This window comes from Oncorhynchus nerka, linkage group LG20 (assembly GCF_034236695.1).
Source record: "Oncorhynchus nerka isolate Pitt River linkage group LG20, Oner_Uvic_2.0, whole genome shotgun sequence".
NCBI lineage: Eukaryota > Metazoa > Chordata > Actinopteri > Salmoniformes > Salmonidae > Oncorhynchus > Oncorhynchus nerka.
The window spans coordinates 72,516,962-72,538,940 of record NC_088415.1 but is presented as its reverse complement, the minus strand read 5'-3'; the positions used below and the strand labels follow the sequence as shown (position 1 = coordinate 72,538,940).

At 43.1% G+C, this 21,979-nt stretch overlaps 1 protein-coding gene across 1 annotated transcript in view; it reads left to right on the top strand.

Moving 5' to 3' along the window:
- Positions 1-21,979, top strand: part of LOC115103087 (beta-1,4-galactosyltransferase 2-like) — a 156,303-nt gene that overhangs the window by 101,173 nt on the left and 33,151 nt on the right. The gene's annotated exons all lie outside the window — the stretch shown is intronic.

The window sequence follows — 21,979 nt, the reverse complement described above, 5'->3', positions numbered from 1 at the left end:
AACTCCATTGTGTCCTCCTCCCAGAGCGCTAAGAACCTTGGCGTGATCCTGGACAACACCCTGTCGTTCTCAACTAACATCAAGGCGGTGGCCCGTTCTTGTAGGTTCATGCTCTACAACATCCGTAGAGTACGACCCTGCCTCACACAGGAAGCAGCGCAGGTCCTAATCCAGGCACTTGTCATCTCCCGTCTGGATTACTGCAACTCGCTGTTGGCTGGGCTCCCTGCCTGTGCCATTAAACCCCTACAACTCATCCAGAACGCCGCAGCCCGTCTGGTATTCAACCTTCCCAAGTTCTCTCACGTCACCCCGCTCCTCCGCTCTCTCCACTGGCTTCCAGTTGAAGCTCGCATCCGCTACAAGACCATGGTGCTTGCCTACGGAGCTGTGAGGGGAACGGCACCTCAGTACCTCCAGGCTCTGATCAGGCCCTACACCCAAACAAGGGCACTGCGTTCATCCACCTCTGGCCTGCTCGCCTCCCTACCACTGAGGAAGTACAGTTCCCGCGCAGCCCAGTCAAAATTGTTCGCTGCTCGGGCCCCCCAATGGTGGAACAAACTCCCTCACGACGCCAGGACAGCGGAGTCAATCACCACCTTCCGGAGACACCTGAAACCCCACCTCTTTCAGGAATACCTAGGATAGGATAAAGTAATCCTTCTCACCCCCCCCCTTAAAAGATTTAGATGCACTATTGTAAAGTGGCTGTTCCACTGGATGTCTTAAGGTGAACGCACCAATTTGTAAGTCGCTCTGGATAAGAGCGTCTGCTAAATGACTTAAATGTAATGTAAATGTAACTAGCTAGCCATTTCACATCAGTTACACCAGCCATTAGGCTGATAGGCTTGAAGTCATAAACAGCGCAGTGCTTGCGAAGAGCTGCTGGCAAAACACACAAAAGTGCTGTTTGAAGGAATGCTTACGAGCCTGCTGCTGCCTACCATCGCTCAGTCAGACTGCTCTATCAAATCATAGACTTAATTATAACATAATAACACACAGAAATACGAGCCTTTGGTCATTAATATGGTCGAATCCGGAAACTATAATTTCAAAATTATTATTATTTCAGTGAAATACGGAACCGTTCGGTATTTTATCTAACGGGTGGCATCCCTAAGTCTAAATATTCTTATTACATTGCACAACCTTCAATGTTATGTCATAATTACGTAAAACTCTGGCAAATTAGTTCGCAATGAGCCAGGCTGCCCAAACTGTTGCATATACCCTGACTCTGCGTGCAATGAACACAAGAGAAATGACACAATTTCACCTGGTTAATATTGCCTGCTAACCTGGATTTATTTTAGCTAAATATGCAGGTTTAAAAATATATACTTCTGTGTATTGATTTTAAGAAAGGCATTGGTGTTTATGGTTAGGTACAGTCGTCCAACGATTGTGCTTTTTTCGCAAATGCGCTTTTGTAAAATCATCCCCCAGCGTTGCATCGATTATATGCAATGCAGGACACGCTAGGTAAACTAGTAATGTCATCAACCATGTGTAGTTATAACTAGTGATTATGATTGATTGTTTTTTGTAAGATAAGTTTAATGCTAACTAGCAACTTACCGTGGCTTCTACTGCATTCGCGTAACAGGCAGGCTCCTTGTGGAGTGCAATGAGAGGACAAGTTAACTGTAAGGTTGCAAGATTGGATCCCCCGAGCTGACAAGGTGAAAATCTGTGGTTCTGCCCCTGAACAAGGCAGTTAACCCACCGTTCCTAGGCCGTCATTGAAAATAAGAATGTGTTCTTAACTGACTTGCCTAGTTAAATAAAGGTATAAAAACTTTTTTTTTTATCGGCAAAATCGGTGCCCAAAAATACCGATTTCCGATTGTTATGAAAACTTGAAATCGGCCCTAATTAATCGGCCATTCCGATTAATCGGTCGACCTCTAGCTGAAATGTCTTGAGTCAATAAATATTCAACCCCTTTGTTATGTCAAGTCTAAATAAGTTCAGGAGTAAAAATGTGATTAACAAGTCACATAATAAATTGCATGGACTCACTCTGTGTGCAATAATAGTGTTTAACATGCTTTTTGAATGACTGCCTCAGCTCTGTACCCTACACATTTATCAGTAAAGTCCCTCAATCGAGCAATGAATTTCAACCACAGGTTCAACCAAAAGACCAGGGAAGTTTACCAATGCCTTGCAAAGAAGGGCACCTATTGGTATATAGAATATTCAAGCAGACATTGAATATCCCTTTGATCATGGTGAAGTTATTAATTACACTGAGGATGGTGTATCTGTCGATGTATCTCCTCTCCTCTCCTCTCCTCTCCCATCTTCTCCTCTCCCTCCTCACAACGTCAGCTTCAGAGCTTATCGGAGTGCCAGTCAGGGACGGACAAGACTCCTCGCCCACTGGATCCAACACAGCCTAGCTAATCCACCATGCACCAACAGAGGAGAGATGGAGAGGATATGACAGGAGAGCCTTGTATTCCATTCTCCTAACTCATCATACTCTCAGGATCTTTGTCCCAAATGGCAGCCTATTTCCTTTTATATGACACTTCTTTTGACCAGGGCTGTTTGGGACACCTCCAGTATCTGGTCTGCTATACTGGAACTGTTCTGTTGATGAGAACACAAGTCACAAATTTCAAGCGGTAATGGAAAATGACTGTCAGGAATGACTGACTGTGATTGTAGGGAGTCTGTTGGACTTGATAGTGATGATAACTCCCAATACAGTTGGAACTCAGTTATGATCTCAGTATTGGCTACATTTGCTCTTGACTGTCTGGTTTGGTAGTTCAGTTCAATAAATATTTTTGCTTTACTGCAGAATAGAATAGCATCTCTTTTCAAATACTGACTTTAACCTTCAATATTCAATGGAACAATTTCATGTCTGCTTTTAGTATAGGCTACATGAGTCTATTCATACTTTTTTGTATTCACATCACACATTCACCCTAGCTATCAAGGACAGATGTCTATACACTCAAGGAGCTACAAAGAATGACTGTATTGCCACTAAAACTCAGCAGAGACTTATTTTAAAGGTAGAGAAACAACCTAGTCCATGTATTAGTTCTCCATAGTCTCTGTCTAGACAGCTGCATTAATGATTCAAGTTTATGTAGGTATTTTAGAAGTATTTTCCTGCGATGTTTCGGGTAGATTCTGGAACGCTCTAGGGGAGCCATGTTAAGGGTTCAATTCATCTCAGTCTTACAATAATCCAAAGTCTGGTCTTAATGACCCAGGATTTGTATCTATTCCACAACACAGGACACATATAACAAACCCAAAACTCTATATTACAATCGTCTAGTTTTTTGTTGTTGTCATACTGATGAAATGAATGAAATCCTTGTGTCTGTAACGGATGGATTTCCTTTCTTTATCTCCTCAGTACTACTTTGGGTCTTAGTTGGTAAAGAGCCACCAAAACATGCTGATTGGCACATGTGCTCTTCTGTTGGTCTTTAAAAAAAATGTGATATCAGTCTTGGTGTGTTTTCTGACCGATTCAGTTTGGTTAATGATGTTTGTCCCCCATGAGACACTTCTTCAAACTCCTCAGAATGAATCTAAGATAACTCAAGAAATCTGCCATTAATTTTTATGTTTTTGCCGATGCATGTTTTAGTTGCACAACTTTACATCTAACTAAGGTTTTTGGTGCAGTATTTCTCAAGTAACAAAATCTACGACATGTCTTATGTAAAGAAAGTCAGAGCTGCTGAGCTGTTCTGTCTCACTGTCTATGCTATTGGATAGAGCACAACCTCCGCAGCTGTTCACCCCATGTTAGTGGGCAAATGGACATCGTCAAATCAAAACCCAACCTTAATTTAACTGTTGTGACGCACGGATGTTCTAAACCCAGTTTTAGACGAGACTGACTTAATGACCAAAATGATCCTATTTAAAATGTTCAGTCAATTTTGACACTAGAATAACTGTTTCTGACTTGTATCGATGCCATACAGGCCGTTTTCAAAGGGATTCATTGTTTTTTAAAGGTTGTCACCCTTTAAATTATACTAATGAAATGAACCATACATGAATCCATGTCATTTATATATATATATGCTTGAGAATCTCTGATAGAAGTGGAGTCATCAATTAATACTAAAATAAGTCTGTGACTTAAGGGTTGGAGGAGCTTCTCTCTGTGTTTTTGCTGGGGGGGGCATTAAGGTCCATGTGCTTATTGATTGTGATCCGCAGATGCCTTGTTCATCTTGCCCGGGCAGAGACTGAAGTGTGAGCTTGTTTTTCCCAGTTATTTTTACATTTTGTTCACACCTACATGAATAATCATTCTATTTTTTTATTTTTTTTATTTTAAAGCATTGTAAACTTTTTGGGGGATCCAGTGGATGGTCGGTCTGTGGCCATGACTCTCTGTGAGTGGTTGCATTTCTCCACCCTTATCCCTTGACTGTTTACAGGAACAATGGTGAGGTGTTTGCTCTGTCCCTGTACTATAGATTGCCCTTTAACCTCTGTAGCCTTCTGCCTGGTGTGTTTAACTTGTCTAAAGTATGGTATCTTTAAAGCTAGTTTTTTTATTTGTATTTTTATTTGTATTTTTTTTCTAGTTGAGTATATTATTTATATTGCTTTGTCTTGTGTGTGTAAAACTTAATAAACAGAGTTAAAAAGAAAAAAAGAAGTGGAGTCATGCCCATAGAATTGGGAATTAGAATATGGCCATGACATCCATTTATTAAATTGAATGTTTGTGTGTGCGTGCCTGTTTTTGTATTCAGTGTAACACCAGAGTTTAAATACACAATCATATGACTAGTGGCTGGAGCAGAATGAAGTCAATTTAGGAAATTAAGGACTTATTCTTGAATTGCCACATTTCTTCTCTCTATGGCGAGGCAAAACATGCCTTACCATTCTGACAGTGAGGTTGTCTACTGTGGGTGGACAGAATGCGAAGTCGGGGGTTAACCTAGCTGAACTGTCCAAACTGAGAGTTGCTATAGACAGACCACACCAGGAGATGAGCTGAATCCAAAAGGGCACCCTATTCCCTTTATAGTGCACTAAAAAGGGCATTGGTCAAAAGTAGAGCACTATGTAAGGAATAGCAATATGGTGTCATTTGGGACACAGCCATGGTTTGTTCTAAATAGTGTTTGACCTTTAAAGCTATGTGAAATTGAGGCCAGCTTCTGGTGTGCTTTAATAATACACTGACCTGGGCTAGATTACCAGAGAAGTCCTCAAAGCTGAGAATGGACACAATACAGGTGAAATCAATTTACAAAGCAATGAAATAGAAAACAGAACAAAATCCTTCTACGCTTTCCTCAACCACACAACCCCAGAGGAAATGCATCAATAGCTTCTTGTTCACTTGTTCAATATTTTATGACGGTTGCTGTATGAACCCAGAGTACTCTGTACAGAATGTTTCTGTTTTATATAACACACGCGTTATCCTTGCCAAAGCAAATGTTGCCAGTCAGAGTAAATCCAAAAACAAAAATACACCGGCTCAAACATTCAATCAACAGTACAATACTGAATTCAGAGTAATAAGGTAGATATATTTTGATATAGTTCAAATTCAGTTTTATATAGGTATATAGCAGCGTACCATTTGACTAGACTTAGATGTTTCGTGGTTTTCTATCCTTTCATTTCTATCCTTTTTCTATTAATTTTTAATGGAACACATCAGGATATGCTGATGAACATGATTTCTTACAAGGTTCTCTCGAGTCGTTAATGGAATTAGGATTCCATGATGAGACAGATGCTCTTGGACTAATGAAAGTGGTAGTTCGGAAGGCTCATGATCATGTTCCAATACTCACCACCAGGACCAAGTTGAAGTACATTACTCTTTAACATTCATATCATTCTGATAGTACTACTGTATGTGGTCCTGCAAAGGCTGCTGCTCGCCAGGGGATTATTTTCACACATGTAGCTGCATTTCTAATTATGCTACAGTACATAGCCTACAAGGCACAAGGAGGAAGGTTGCACATTTTCCAACCACAGTCAGTTAATTTGTAAGGTCATATCTCCAGTTTACTGAAGTGAAAAGAGTGCTACAGTTCTTACCAGAATGAATATGAGTCAGTGTGGGGGATAGCGACATCCTTTTTTACAGTTAAACCTACCATTAAAAGGTTAATCTAAGAGAATGGCAGTCCTATTTAATTTATCCTATCTACAGATGTAAGATCTTACTTTGAGCCAGTTTTCTACAGCAGGGAAATAATCCTGCAGCAAGAGGAAATTTGTATTATTTTGTGGATTATAATTTATACATTTTTCATACAAGTGGAAATTACAAACCTCAGAAACCTTTTAAAACCTCAAATGCACTACACGTTTAACATTTCCTGTATTGCCGGAAAGCTCTCCTGCAACAGGGTGATCAAATTAAGCCCCTACATCTGTATGTGAAGGGGAATGAATGGGCAGGCCTTATGAAAGGTCTTATGGGAGGTCTTCTCATTAACAAAGGGAATACTACAGTACTAGCATCAGGGCTGTGTCCCGAATGTCAGCCTATCCCAAAATAGTGCACTACCTTTGACCAAAGCCTGGTCACAAGTAGTGCTCTATTTAGGGAATAGGGTGCCGAAGCCTATTATTCAAAGTGCCAACAGTACTGTAGTTGATCCAGAGATGTTCGTGTCTCATGAGGATCTGTGCTACAGGTACACTCTGCTCTAAAATGAAAATGGAACAGAGAGCGAGGAAATCCCTTTGGAGGGATCTTCGTCGAACGGAAAGACAGCAGAGAGATACTCCCATGTCACCAGAAGCATCGATCTAGGCTACATGCTACAGTAGAACGGAGTAGTTGTTTATGTCTCAGGGGACATCATGGTTGATTGTGAACACTCCAGTGGATTAACAACAAGCCATCCATCCACCACAGACAGGAGTCAATCACCTCTCACATCACCTCTCTCCACCTTCCATCCTGGAATAAATCATGTGTAGTTGGCCTAGCATCATGTTTGGTTGGCCTAACATCATATTTGGTTGGCCTAGCCCTGCTTGAAGCCACACTTTGACTTAGCGTGTGATATGAGTCTGTGGCGTTGGCAATGCTCTGTGAACCTGAAATGAAGGACTTATTTGAGTAACATCACTGGTCGCTCATCCCCTCTCTAGATGACAAGACATCATTGCTGCTGTATTGGTAGAGATTAAGTCTAATCTATACTTGTGTCCATTGCATCCTGAGAGATAGGATGCATCCTAAATGACCCCCTAATTAATTTATAGTGCACTACGTTTGACCAGGTCGCAGACTACATAAGGTCTCAGTAGCAGCAGTTACCGCCGGCCAGGCAAGCTGACTGGCAACATTTAAGATTTACACACACTCTCCATGTGGCCATCTTCCTCGTCCACTCTAAGAGAGAACTTTCTTCTTCTAGGAGCAGCAGGTAGCCTAGCGGTTAAAAGTGCTGGGCCAGTAACTGAAAGGTCGCTGGTTCGAATGCCCCAGCCGACTGGGTGAAACATCTGTCTGTGCCCTTTAGCAAGGCACTTAACCCAAATTGCTCCTGTAAGTCACTCTAAATAAGAGTGTCTACTAAATGACTAAACTGTCAAATGTTGTGTGACTTCTATGTACGGTAAACCATGGCAAGGGCATCATTATTAGACGATGAGTCATATGCACACACATTTCCATACTCCACTCTGAGGTTATGGCGAGTGGGGTTTATCTCCTGATGATACAGCGTGTTCCTCTCCGTTCACCCTAAACCCTGAACCTGCTGCTGTCTCAATAACATGCATTGTATGTATGGCCATGAATAATCAACAGCTTTAAAATCCCTAATACATCATACAAGCACTATCTCTTTGTTACATCTCAACCCCATTTATTTCAAAATAGTTGATTTATGTTCACTCTGCCCAGTAAAAGCCTTATCGATACCCCACTGCACCAGTTGATAACCAAGGTTATGTCCCAAATGGCACCCTATTCCCTGTATAGTGCGCTACTTTTCTGGTCAAAAGTAGTGCACCATGTGGGAGGCTGTGGCGTATTAATCACACGAGTCGATGAGTTGAGCCATAAGACTGAGCCATAAGTCCTGCTCAAAGCTGCTGATGGCTGTTAAGATATCAAACCAGGCCAGGTATAATTTATAGGTTTAATTCGTTTGGATTGATATTCAGATCACATGTCCAGTGGGAATGGTAGACGCTTGACAACTTTTATGCTGTGTACTTCTCAAGAGTATCTTGTCCTGTGCCCGGGTTTTTTTTCACCTTTTTTTGTTCACCTTTATGGCCAAGATAAAGCAAAGCAGTGTGACACAACCAACAACACAGAGTTACACATGGAATAAACAATCATACAGTCAATAATACAATAGAAAAAAGTCTATATACAGTGTGTGCAAATGAGGTAAGATAAAGGAGGTAAGGCAATAAATAGGCCATAGTGGCGAAATAATTACAATTTAGCAATTAAACACTGGAGTGATAGATGTGCAGAAGATGAATGTGCAAGTAGAAATACTGCGGTGCAAAGGAGAAAAATCTGGATGAGGTAGTTGGATGGGCTATTTACAGATGGGCTATGTACAGGTGCAGTGATCTGTGAGCTGCTCTGACAGCTGGTGCTTAAAGTTAGTGAGGGAGATATGAGTCTCCAACTTCAGTGATTTTTGCAATTAAATTCGTTCCAGTCATTGGTAGCAGAGAACTGGAAGGAAAGGCAGCCAAAGTAGGAATTGGCTTTGGGGGTGACCAGTGAGATATACCTGCTGGAGTGCGTGCTATGGGTTGGTGCTGCTATGGTTACCAGTGAGCTGAGATAAGGCGGGGCTTTATCTAGCAAAGACTTATAGATGACCTGGAGCCAGTGGGTTTGGCGACGAATATGAAGCAAGGGCCAGCCAACGAGAGCATACAGGTCGCAGTGGTGGGTAGTATATGGGGCTTTGGTGACAAAACGGATGGCACTGTGATAGACTGCATCCAATTTGCTGAGTGTTGGAGGCTATTTTGTAAATGACATCGCCGAAGTCAAGGATCGGTAGAATAGTCAGTTTTACGATGGTATGTTTGGCAACATGAATGAATGATGCTTTGTTGCAAAATAGGAAGACAATTCTAGATTTAATTTTGGATTGGAGATGCTTAATGTGAGTCTGGAAGGAGAGTTTACAGTCCAACCAGACACTTAGGTATTTGTAGATGTCCACATATTCTAAGTCAGAACTGTCCAGAGTAGTGATACTGGACGGGCGGGCAGGTGCTGGTAGCGATCGGTTGAAGAGCATGCATTTAGTTTTACTTGCATTTAAGAGCAGTTGGAGGCCACGGAAGGAGAGTTGTATGGCGTTAAAGCTCGTCTGGAAGTTAGTTAACACAGTGTCCAAAGAAGGGCCAGAAGTATACAGAATGAATGAATTAATTAATTAATCAACAATGCCGTGCAAAAAAGCATCAATCTATGTGATAATGTACTTTTAACTCTCTCGCTTCCCAAAGAGTATAAAATGCTCTTTCATGATACTTTAGTCAATGTATCATGTTGCTGTTGGTAATGAAATGGTATACGTATGTGATGACAATAATGTTACATCTACAGTATACTTTAATTCGTTCTCAAAGGGGATGTTAGCTGGTTTCTCTGACGAGGGTGAAGCCTTTTCATGTTCCATTGACTATCAGAGGTCAATAAAGCTAGGCTAGACTCTTGTAAGGTTGTCACACATACCTAAAACCAAGAAATGAATTATTTGCTGATGTAGGAAAGTGGTTTATTTTATTTAATATCTCTCTTGTAGCCTATACCAATAATACACCAGGGAAAAATGTGGGTCCTTTGTTGGTATGATATTTCCAAATGTTTTGTGGCATGCTCGCATGTGGAGAGTCTACCTAAAAGTAAATGGGAGAATAAGCGGTCTTTGCATGCTATTCATGCTTGATGCATCCGGACAGATGCATCGGAATCAAATTAGCGAGGCTTGTTGCGCATGCTTAAACAGTCTTAGGTTGTTAAACTTAGGTTTAACAATATGCCCTTTAATACCTTTGTAGGCCCTGGTCAAAAGTTGTGCATTATATAGGGAATAGGGTCATAGAATTTTTTTTTTTTTTACCTTTATTTAACTAGGCAAGTCAGTTAAGAACAAATTCTTATTTTCAATGACGGCCTAGGAACAGTGGGTTAACTGCCTGTTCAGGGGCAGAACGACAGATTTGTACCTTGTCAGCTCGGGGGTTTGAACTTGCAACCTTCCGGTTACTAGTCCAACACTCTAACCACTAGGCTACGCTGCCGCCCCAAAATGCTATTTGGGGCACAACCTTATTCTCTTAGCAGCAACTCAAAAGAACAGGGGTATAACTCACAGTGACTGGGATTGGAGGAGCCTCAATCAGTATTATTAGGAGGCAGCTGGTGCCCCATTGCTCCTAATACAAATACATTTTGAAGCCATCAACACTCAGCCAAGCATCACCCACGACCAGACTCAACCACAGGCATCTTGTTCTGGCTCGGTTAACATGGGACATCCTCCTAATAATGCAACAAGTTAGAACATCTTGGCTCAGCCTGTCAACCTGTTGGGAGTGGTCAAGTACATTATCTCTTTCCACCGCCATGATCATTTGGCTCATCTGACTCCTGTGACTCCTGGCTTTGCGATGTGGCAGTTTCCACCTGTTCCCCATGGCCTGAGTGCTACTGGTCTCAGTGTAATTTCAGGACATGTAGGCAGAAGCCATTTGAGAACCACACAGGGATTGAAGGACAGTCCTGTCACTGCCTGGATGACTAGAGATGTGTGCTGATCTGATCTGAGTGACACATGCCATCAAACCTATCTTAAGGACCCTGGGACTTAACACCTCCCTCTGAAACTAGATTCTGGACTTCCTGATGGGCCGCCCCCAGGTGGTAAGGGTAGGTAACAACACATTTGCCATGCTGATCCTCAACACGGGGGCCCCTCAGTGGTGCGTGCTCAGTCCCCTCCTGTACTCCCTGTTCACTCATGACTGTACGGCCAGGAACGACTCCAACACCATCATCAAGTTTGCCGATGACACAACAGTGGTAGGCCTGATCACTGACAACGATGAGACAGCCTATAGAGAGGAGGTCAGAGACCTGGTCGTATGGTGCCAGGACCAAATCAAATCAAATTTATTTATATAGCCCTTTGTACATCAGCTGATATCTCAAAGTGCTGTACAGAAACCCAGCCTAAAACCCCAAACAGCAAGCAATGCAGGTGTAGAAGCACGGTGGCTAGGAAAAACTCCCTAGAAAGGCCAAAACCTAGGAAGAAACCTAGAGAGGAACCAGGCTATGTGGGGTGGCCAGTCCTCTTCTGGCTGTGCCGGGTGGAGATTATAACAGAACATGGCCAAGATGTTCAAATGTTCATAAATGACCAGCATGGTCGAATAATAATAAGGCAGAAAAGTTTAAACTGGAGCAGCAGCATGGCCAGGTGGACTGGGGACAGCAAGGAGTCATCATGTCAGGTAGTCCTGGGGCATAGTCCTAGGGCTCAGGTCAGTTGAAACTGGAGCAGCAGCATGGCCAGGTGGACTGGGGACAGCAAGGAGTCATCATGTCAGCTAGTCCTGGGGCATGGTCCTAGGGCTCAGGTCCTCCGAGAGAGAGAAAGAAAGAGAGAAGGAGAGAATTAGAGAACGCACACTTAGATTCACACAGGACACCGAATAGGACAGGAGAAGTACTCCAGATATAACAAACTGACCCTAGCCCCCCGACACATAAACTACTGCAGCATACATACTGGAGGCTGAGACAGGAGGGGTCAGGAGACACTGTGGCCCCATCCGAGGACACCCCCGGACAGGTCCAAACAGGAAGGATATAACCCCACCCACTTTGCCAAAGCACAGCCCCCACACCACTAGAGGGATATCTTCAACCACCAACTTACCATCCTGAGACAAGGCTGAGTATAGCCCACAAAGATCTCCACCACGGCACAACCCAAGGGGGGGGGGGGGGGCAACCCAGACAGGATGACCACAACAGTGAATCAACCCACTCAGGTGACGCACCCCTTCCAGGGACGGCATGAGAGAGCCCCAGTAAGCCAGTGACTCAGCCCCTGTAATAGGGTTAGAGGCAGAGAATCCCAGTGGAAAGAGGGGAACCGGCCAGGCAGAGACAGCAAGGGCGGTTCGTTGCTCCAGAGCCTTTCCGTTCACCTTCCCACTCCTGGGCCAGACTACACTCAATCATATGACCCACTGAAGAGATGAGTCTTCAGTAAAGACTTAAAGGTTGAGACCGAGTTTGCGTCTCTGACATGGTTAGGCAGACCGTTCCATAAAAATTGAGCTCTATAGGAGAAAGCCCTGCCTCCAGCTGTTTGCTTAGAAATTCTAGGGACAATTAGGAGGCCTGCGTCTTGTGACCATAGCGTACGTGTAGGTATGTACGGCAGGACCAAATCAGAGAGATAGGTAGGAGCAAGCCCATGTAATGCTTTGTAGGTTAGCAGTAAAACCTTGAAATCAGCCCTTGCTTTGACAGGAAGCCAGTGTAGAGAGGCTAGCACTGGAGTAATATGATCAAATTTTTTGTTTCTAGTCAGGATTCTAGCAGCCGTATTTAGCACTAACTGAAGTTTATTTAGTGCTTTATCCGGGTAGCCGGAAAGTAGAGCATTGCAGTAGTCTAACCTAGAAGTGACAAAAGCATGGATTCATTTTTCTGCATCATTTTTGGACAGAAAGTTTCTGATTTTTGCAATGTTACGTAGATGGAAAAAAGCTGTCCTCGAAATGGTCTTGATATGTTCTTCAAAAGAGAGATCAGGGTCCAGAGTAACGCAGAGGTCCTTCACAGTTTTATTTGAGACGACTGTACAACCATTAAGATTAATTGTCAGATTCAACAGAAGATCTCTTTGTTTCTTGGGACCTAGAACAAGCATCTCTGTTTTGTCCGAGTTTAATAGTAGAAGGTTTGCAGCCAACAACCTCTCCCTCAACGTGATCAACACAAAGGAGATTATTGTGGACTACAGAAAAAGTAGGACCGAGCACGCCCCCATTCTCATCGACGGGGCTGTAGTGGAACAGGTTGAGAGCTTCAAGTTCCTTGGTGTCGACATCACCAACAAACTATTATGGTCCAAACACACCAAGACAGTCGTGAAGAGGGCACGAAAATGCCTATTCCCCCTCAGGAGACTGAAAAGATTTGGCATGGGTCCTCAGATCCTCAAAAGGCTCTACAGCTGCACCATTGAAAGGATCCTTAGTGGTTGCATCACTGCCTGGCAACTGCTCGGCCTCTGACCGCAAGGCACTACAGAGCATAGTGCGTACGGCCCAGTACATCACTGGCGCCAAGCTTCCTGCCATCTAGGACCTCTATATCAGGCAATGTCAGAGGAAGGCCCTAAAAATTATCAAAGACTCCAGCCACCCAAGTCACCGCACGGCAAGCGGTACCGGAGCGGCAAGTCGAGGTCCAAAAGGCCTCTTAACAGATTCTGCCCCCAAGCCATAAGACTCCTGAACAGCTAATCTAAGGGCTACCCAGACCCCTCTTTTATGCTGCTGCTACTCTCTGTTTATAAATCTATGCATAGTCACATTATATTTACAGTGCCTTGCAAAAGTATTCATCCCCCTTGGCGTTTTTCCTATTTTGTTGTGTTACAACCTGTAATTTAAATGGATTTTTATTTGGATTTCATGTAATGGACAGACACAAAATAATCCAAATTAGTGAAGTGAAATTTAAAAAATAATTTGTTGTCAAAAAAAATGTATTCACCCCCTTTGCTATGAAGCCACTAACTAAGCTCTGGTGCAACCAATTACCTTCAGCAGTCACATAATAAGTTAAATAAAGACCACCTGTGTACAATCTAAGTGTCACATGATCTCAGTATAGATACACCTGTTCCGAAAGGCCCCAGAGTCTGCAACACCACTAAGCAAGGGGCACCACCAAGCAAGTGGCACCATGAAGACCAAGGAAATCTCCAAACAGGTCAGGGACAAAGTTGTGGAGACTTACAGATCAGAGTTGGGTTATAAAAAAATATCAGAAACTTTGAACATCCCACGGAGCACCATTAAATCCATTATTAAAAAATATGGAATATGGCATCACAACAAACCTGCCAAGAGAGGGCTGCCCACCACATCTCACAGACCAGGCAAGGAGGGCATTAATCAGAGAGGCAACAAAGAGACCAAAGATAACCCTGAAGGAGCTGCAAAGCTCCACAGCTGAGATCAGAGTATCTGTCCATAGGACCACTTTAAGCAGTACACTCCACAGAGCTGGGCTTTATGGAAGAGTGGCCAGAAAAAAGCCATTGCTTGAAGAAAAAATTAAGCAAACACATTTGGTGTTCACCAAAAGGCATGTGGGAGACTCCCCAAACATATGGAAGAAGGTACTCTGGTCAGATGAGACTAAAACAGAGCTTTTTGGCCATCAAGGAAAACACTATGTCTGGCACAAATCCAACACCTCCCATCACCCCGAGAACACCATCAACAACACCAAGCATGGTGGTGGCAGCATCCTGCTGTGGGGATGTTTTTCATCGGCAGGGACTAGGAAACGGGTCAGATTTGAAGGAATGATGGATGGCGCTAAATACAGGGAAAGTCTTGAGGGAAACCTGTTTCAGTCTTCTAGAGATTTGAGACTGGGACGGAGATTCACCTTCCAGCAGGACAGTGACCCTAAGCATACTGCTAAAGCAACACTCAAGTGATTTAAGGGGAAACATTTTAATGTCTTGGAATGGCCTAGTCAAAGTCCAGACCTCAATCCAATTGAGAATCTGTGGTATGGTTATGCACGCTCAACATTTCTGTTTTTTGTGTTATTTCTTGTTTGCTTCACAATAAAACATATTTTCCATCTTCAAAGTGGTAGGCATGTTGTGTAAATAAAATGATACAACCCCCCCCAAAATTATTTTAAATTCCAGGTTGTAAGGCAACAAAATAAGAAAAATGTCTAGGGGGTGAATACTTTTGCAAGCCACTGTACATATTACCTCAATTACCTTGACTAACCGGTGGCCCCGCACATGTACTTTGTACTGGAAACACCTTTATATAGCCTCGCTTGTTATTGTACTGCTGCTGTTTAATTATTTGTTACTTTTATTTTCTATTTTCTATTTTGCACTTAACACTTATTTACATTTTTTTCAAAAATTCTTAAAGCACTGTTGGTTAAGGGCTTGAAGTAAGCATTTCACTGTAAGGTCCTGTTGTATTTGGCGCATGTGACAAATAAGATTAGATTTTATTTTCCTGACATCGTTAGAAAGGGCTTGTAAGTAAGCGTTTTATGGTAAAGTCTACACCTGTTGTTTTTGGTGCATGTGTATCACGTATACTCCCTCTCCGGCCTCTAGATCATTAGGCTGCTGATTATCCCGCACACCTGTCACCATCGTCAAGCGCACCAGCGCCTCATGACACTCACCTGGACTCCATCATCTCCTTGATTATCTTCCCTATATCTGTCAGTCCCCTTGGTTCTTTCCTCAGGTGTTATTGATGCTGTTTCATGGTTTGTTTATTTATTTTTTTATCTTTATTTTACTAGGCAAGTCAGTTAAGAACAAATTCTTATTTTCAATGACGGCCTAGGAACAGTGGGTTAACTGCCTGTTCAGGGGCAGAACGACAGATTTTGTACCTTGTCAGCTTAAGGATTTGAACTTGCAACCTTTCGGTTACTAGTCCAATGCTCTAACCACTAGGCTACCCTAATACACTCACTCATTCCCTGTACTTGCTTCCCGACTCTCAGCGCACTCGTTACAATGTGACAAATAAAATGTGATTTGATATGACCTCCTATGAGTATACCAAACATTACAGACACCTTCCTAATATTGAGTTGCACCCCTTTTGCCCTCAGAGCAGCCTAAATTCGTCAGGGCATGGACTCTACAAGGTGTCAAAAGCGTTCCACAGGGATGCAGGCCCATGTTGACAACAATGCTTCCCACTGTTGTGTCAAGTTAGCTGGATGTCATTTGGGTGGTGGACTGTTCTTGATACACACGGGAAACTGTTGAGCTTGAAAAACCCAGCAGTGCTGCCGTTCTTGACACAAACTGGTGCGCCTGGCACCTACTACCATACCCCGTTCAAAGGCACTTAAATCTTTTGTCTTGCCTATTCACCGTCTGAATAGCACACATACAAAATCCATGTCTCAAATGTCTCCATCCTTAAAAATCCTAACCGATCTCATCCCCTTCATCTACACTGATTGAAGTGGATTTAGCAAGTGCCATTAATAAGAGATCATAGCTTTCACCTGGATCCATCTGGTCATGGAAAGAGCAGGTGTTTCTGATTTTTTGTGTACTTGGTGTATGCTGTCATGTCACACAATTCTACAGTATGCTTGTTTATCAGTGTGCAGTCCTGCACAGTACACAGCCACAGTCTCTTTAATACATGTTTTATGTTTTTTTACGATGAACTGCGAGGTTTGAATGCTACAGTATGTCAAGCCATTTGATACTGACTCTTATGTAGGAATGTCCCAGATACTACTTGCAGTACTAGTTTCTCTACTGTACACTGAGTGTACAAAACATGTTCTTTCCATGACAGACTGACCAGGTGAATCCAGGTGAAAGCTATGATCCCTTATTGATGTCACTTCATCAATTCAATCAGTGTAGATGAAGGGAGGAGATGGATTAAATAAGGATTTTTAAGCCTTAAGAAAATTGAGACATGGATTGTGCATGTGTGCCATTCAGAGAGTGAATGGGCAAGACAAAATATTTAAGTGCCTTTGAACAGGGTATGGTAGTAGGTGCCAGACAAGAACTGCAATGCTGCTGGATTAACAGTTTCCCGTGCGAATCAAGAATGGTCCACCACCTAAAGGACATCTAGCCAACTAGACATCTAGTTCTGCATTAGCATTGAATAGCCTCCGCGATATGCAACTTTTCAGGGAAGTCAGGAACCAACACAGTCAGTTAGGAAAGCTAAGGCTAGCTTTTTCAAACAGAAAATTGCATTCTGTAGCACTAATTCCCAAAGGTTTTGGGACACTGTAAGGTCCACGGAGAACAAGAGCACTTCCTCCCAGCTGGCCACTGCACTGAAGTTAGGAAACACTGTCACCACCGATAAATCTACGATAATAATTTTTCTATGGCTGGCCATGCTTTCCACGTGGCTACCCCTAACCCGGCCAACAGCACTGCACCCTGCAGCAACTTGCCCATGCCCCCCTGCTTCTCCTTCACCCAAATCCAGACAGCTGATGTTCTGAAAGAGCTGCTAAATCTATATCCCTACAAATCAGCTGGGCTAGACAATCTGGGACCTCCCTTTCTAAAATTATCAGCCGCAATTGTTGCAACCCCTATTACTAGCATGTTCAACCCCTCTTTTGCATCGTCTGAGATCCCCAAAGATTAGAAAGCTGCCGCGGTCATCCCCCTCTTCAAAGGGAGAGACACTCTTTTGAAATTTTTGATTAAACAAATACAATTTAAAGTAACACAAAGAATTACAATAACAAGGCTATACCACGTCGATGTGCGGGGGGGTACATGTTAGTTGAGGTAATTCAGGTAATGTGTACATAGGTGTCAAGTGATGATGCATAGATGATAAACAGCCAGTAGCAGCATCATAAAAAAAGGGGGGCAATGCAAATAGTACGGGTAGCCATTTGATTCTCTGTTTAGCAGTCTTATGGCTTAGACTTGGAGCTCCGGTATCATCTGAAAACAGAGTTTTATCTGATGCTTCACCTTATTATGCTACTTGTTTCCTTACACACACATGCACCCCCCCCCCCTAAATCACACACACACGAACAGACACCACAAGTTGCTGCTGAGGGGAGGACAGCTCATAGTAATGGCTGGAATGGAGTTAACGGAATGGTATCAAACACATGCGTTCGATACCATTCCAATTATTCCTTTCCAGCCATTACTATGAGCCCGTCTCCCCAATTAAGGTGCCACCGGCCTGTGCTGCACACACACACACAGACCCACCCCCCTACACAGACACACTCACAGACACACAGACAGTCAGCACTCAATCTAGTTTAGTTCTCACTGGTGGCCTCCCTCACCCTGCGTTGATAACAGCAGTGGGTGATAGGGTCAGTCTGCTGGAGACTGATAAACTCGACACAAGGCAGTCCGTCCGACAACGCTGAATACAATCACTCAGGATGAGCCAGGCAGCGCTGGGTCTAAGCGTTGCTCCTAATCTGTCTCCATAGCAACTGCCCAGGTACGTCTGAGCTTGACTGCGGTCGGTCAGCCAGCTGGGGGAGACTGGATGGCGTCGGCGTGGCAACACAGTGGCGCTATAGAGGGAGAGCCCTGATGAGTTATCCTGTTGATTATCAGATAAAGATAATGGGGTTAATTGCCTCTCACAGGCCATTTACAGGGAGATTGGCAGAACTGTGATAGCTGCCAGAGAGATGAGACACCAGGGATATGAGGAGCAGGCAGGGTAATACTATAAGATATTAGGGAAAGATCAAATCAAATTTTATTTGTCACATACACATGGTTAGCAGATGTTAATGCGAGTGTAGCAAAATGCTTGTGTTTCTAGTTCCGACCATGCAGTAATATCTAACAAGTAATCTAACCTAACAATTTCACAACAACTACCTTATACACACAAGTGTAAAGTAATGAATAAGAATATGTACATACAAATATATGAATGAGCGATGGCCGAACAGCATAGGCAAGATGCATTAGATGGTATAGAGTACAGTATATACATATGAGATGAGTAATGTAGGGTATGTAAACATGAAATAAAGTGGCATTGTTTAAAGTAGCTAGTGATACATCAATTTTGTCATTATTAAAGTGGCTAGAGATGAGTCAGTATGTTGGCAGCAGCCACTCAATGTTAGTGATGGCTGTTTAACAGTCTGATGGCCTTGAGGTAGAAGCTGTTTTTCAGTCTCTTGGTCCCCGCTTTGATGGACCTGTACTGACCTCGTCTTCTGGATGATAGTGGGGTGAACTGGCAGTGGCTCGGGTGGTTGTTGTCCTTGATGATCTTTTTGGCCTTCCTGTGACATCGGGTGGTGTAGGTGTACTGGAGGGCAGGTAGTTTGCCCCCGGTGATGCGTTGTGCAGACCCCAGCCTTACGGTTGTGGGCGGAGAAGTTGCCATACCAGGCGGTGATACAGCCCGACAGGATGCTCTCGATTGTGCATCTGTAAAAGTTTGTGAATGCTTTTGGTGACAAGCTGAATTTCTTCAGCCTCCTGAGGTTGAAGAGGCGCTGCTGAGCCTTCTTCACCACACTGTCTGTGTGGGTGGACCATTTCAGTTTGTCCGTGATGTGTATGCCGAGAAACTTAAAACTTTCCACCTTCTCCACTACTGTCCCGTCAATGTGGATAGGGGGCTGCTCCTTCTGCTGTTTCCTGAAGTCCACAATCATCTCCTTTGTTTTGTTGACATTGAGTGTGAGGTTATTTTCCTGACACCACACTCCTCCCTGTAGGCCGTCTCGTCATTGTTGGTAATCAAGCCTACCACTGTAGTGTCGTCCGCAAACTTGATGATTGAGTTGGAGGTGTGCATGGCCACGCAGTCATGGGTGAACAGGGAGTACAGGAGAGGGCTGAGAACGCACCCTTGTGGGGCCCCAGTGTTGAGCATCAGCGGGGTTGAGATGTTGTTACCTACCCTCACCACCTGGGTGCGGCCCGTCAGGAAGTCCAGGACCCAGTTGCACAGGGCGAGGTCAAAACCCAGGGTCTCGAGCTTAATGACGAGTTTTGATTGTACTATGTTGTTAAATGCTGAGCTGTAGTCGATGAACTGCATTCTTACATAGGTATTCCTCTTGTCCAGATGGGTTAGGACAGTGTGCAGTGTGATTGCGATTGCGTCGTCTGTGGACCTATTGGGGCGGTAAGCAAATTGGAGTGGGTCTAGGGTGTCAGGTAGGGTGGAGGTGATATGGTCCTTGACTAGTCTCTCAAAGCACTTCATGATGACGGAAGTGGTTATGGAATCCTTTGACATCATGCTTGGAAGGATACTGTCTTGTTGTAGATTGGCAACACAGAGCAGACATAACTCTTGGTGAAGTTTAAAACACAATAATTAGCCTAATGTCAAAATCTTTTCCATCCTGAAGCTGACAGGCATGGAGGATGAATATTTCAAGAATAACCCAGAATAATGTCTTCCAATTTCTGTTGTGCTGATGGATGAGACCTCTTACTTAGCAGGTCCCATTTAACTTCTCAAATCATCTGTTTGAAACCCATGTCTCCTAATCCTATCATCCTAACACCAGCTCTCTTATTCTGTGGTGTTGTAATGGTGGGTGTGTAGTTGTCAACATATCATCCCTATTATGGATGTGAACTTTCTTCACAGCCGTGTGATTACACAAGATGTACAGCTCCATTTGCTAGAGATGCCTGATGGTTCAGGGGGAACGCATCTTATTAAAGCAATAAAAATGACTCCAATAATGTTTAATGAGCTCACCAACTGGAGAGAAAAAAGGCAATTTGTTTTTTTTTATAGATATATTACCTTATCTGTCTTCGTTGGTCTGATAAAGCCACATTTTGAAGTCTCTAATGTTCTCTTCTTGGTGCCTTTGAAAATATTCAAATTAACATACGTATTGATTGGAACCAGAGGATGCAGAATGCATCATCTCCCCGGCAGGAAGTGGAATGAGAAACTTTTTGAAACAGATTGTTTTAGGCTCCTACTTTTAAATGATGTACAGTATGTTTTTCGGATAAAGAAGAAAAGCTACAGTTAAAAAAATTAATAAATAAAGATTTGCATAAAGCCAATCCCCCCCCCCCCACCCCCCTCCGTATTTATTTGGACAGTCAAGCTACAGTTTTTTAATGTGTCTACTCATTTGCATTTTGACAAATGTTTTATATGAGGCGACCGTACATAATGTCACTTTTTTGTGGGGTATTTTCATACGTATCTGATTTACCTTTTAGAAATAAAAGCACTTTATATCTAGTTCCCCCAAAATAGTCATAAGTATTTGGATAAATTCACTTATATTGTACTAAAGTAGTCGAAAGTTTAGAATTTGGTCCCATACAATAGAGTGCTCTCAAGACCTCAAGGAAGAGATACATGAATGACCAGAGTGCGGGCCCCTGGAGCCTTATATCAAAGATTGTATTTTTTTATTGACAAGATAGTCAAGTGACCACTCGCTCTAACAATGGAAATACATGTCCTCAAAGATGAAGGCAGACGGGGAGGAGGCGAGATCAGGTGAGACCATTCTAGCCAATGAGAGGGCAGACACGTGTGAACAACAGGCCATAGACATAGATAGAGGACTCACCTTTGTTTCTGTGCCATTATAGTGCCATTGAGGCTATCTTGATTTTAAAGTAGACAATTGTATTCTTCTTCATTGGCTGATTGCTCCCAACTCATAGGAATCTCCACCCAGTTGACCACTTTAAAATGGTGGAAGCCCTCAATGGCAATGTCCATGCTAAAACGTGTTATATCCATGATGAGTCCTCTTATCTTAATGAAAACAGGCACATCTCTGATATAATTGTTTTTAAATAAAAGTTGCCCGAAATGCCATGTGCATCCACTTATATCAGTGTATTCGTTAACAACCTAAGCATTATGAAACTTTTATTCAATCAAATAAACCTCATGTAGCAAATTACCAATAAAAAATGTTGTTGACCAAATTCGACACACTCATTGACCTTCATACAAAAAACATTTTCATGGCCAGTTTTTGGTGGAGTAAAACCTCTCGCTTAGCCTCTTCCTCTCTGCTTATATTGAGCAGGGTCCCCCCCTCCTTTCCCACACAATTTGTCTGTCTACGACAGACGCTGTTTGCTTATCCAGCTAATTCCCATTGTGAGACACCTCACTCTATTATCAGAGAACAGGGGTTACGCAAGTAACCTTAACATTTTACCTGTGG